The following is a 1,190-nucleotide window of genomic DNA, read 5'->3' as shown; positions in this document are numbered from 1 at the left end:
CTAGACATGTCTTACACTAGCACAACTCTTACCCGATGCATGTCTCAGACACGTCTTACACTGGCTATCGTCGTCGAGGCCGATGCATGTCCCAGACATGTTTTACACTGACACTCATCTCTACGTCGATGCCATGTCCCAGACATGGTCTTACACTGGCACTTATAATGTGGCCGATGCATGTCCCAGACATGTGTTACACTGGCACACAAGAAATCCGAATGTTATGGCATGAATATCCGGTTTGTTTCATAGGGTCCCCCCTAGATCTTTCTACTATCTCAATCATTAATATGCATTCTCAGTTCACAATCTAGCAATTCATATCATATCAATTCAATGACAATTCGAACACATACATTAACAATGTAGTTTTATTATTTACATACAACTTACCTCGGTTTACAATATGTACTCGACTAGTCGGTTTAGTCGATTTGCTTGACTTTCCTCTAGTCTAGGTTCGAATTCGGTAAATCTTGATCTATAATAGCAAAAATGCACTCGTTTAATCACTAATTACAATTAAGCAATCATAAATTCATTATTTTTGGTAAAATGACTATTTTGCCCCTAGACTTTGGCAATCTGATCATTTTACCCTTATGTATGAAATTTGATTTTTATTGAATTTCCTCTTACCTTAGGCCTAGCCGACCCCTTTTTACTCTTATAGCAACCCCAAATTCTCACTATTTCACACACTTACCACCTATTTTGCAACTTATCCAAAATAGCCCATTTAGGTGTTTTCATGCTAACACCTTTCACAAAAGTTGTTTAGAACTCTTTTAAGATTCATCTTCTTCCCTAAAAATTCAAAAAACAACATAAAATATCTCATGGTAAATCCCTATAATTATCACCATTTTTCAAAATAGTCCTCTCATTTGAAAGCCTATGACACAAGCATGCCAAAAATGTAAAAATCATCAAGAAAATCATCAAGATCACTTACATTATGAGAGGAATAAGTTGCTGCAAACTTTCAGCTTTCAAACCTCCATACTTGCAGATATTTTTGGTGGAGAGAAGGGATGGAGAAGAAGAAAAACAATAGCTAGGCTTTTAGACATTATTTTCACCAAATCATGACATCACTTACCTAAAGCTTGACTATTTGTTTAAAATTTATCTCATGGCCGGCCAACACAATTAAAAAGGGTATAATTGGCCTTTAAAGGCCCTCA

The sequence above is a fragment of the Gossypium arboreum genome, chromosome 1 (assembly GCF_025698485.1).
Source record: "Gossypium arboreum isolate Shixiya-1 chromosome 1, ASM2569848v2, whole genome shotgun sequence".
Classification (NCBI taxonomy): domain Eukaryota; kingdom Viridiplantae; phylum Streptophyta; class Magnoliopsida; order Malvales; family Malvaceae; genus Gossypium; species Gossypium arboreum.
The sequence above is the reverse complement of the archived record's forward strand: the minus strand, read 5'-3'. Positions refer to the sequence as shown.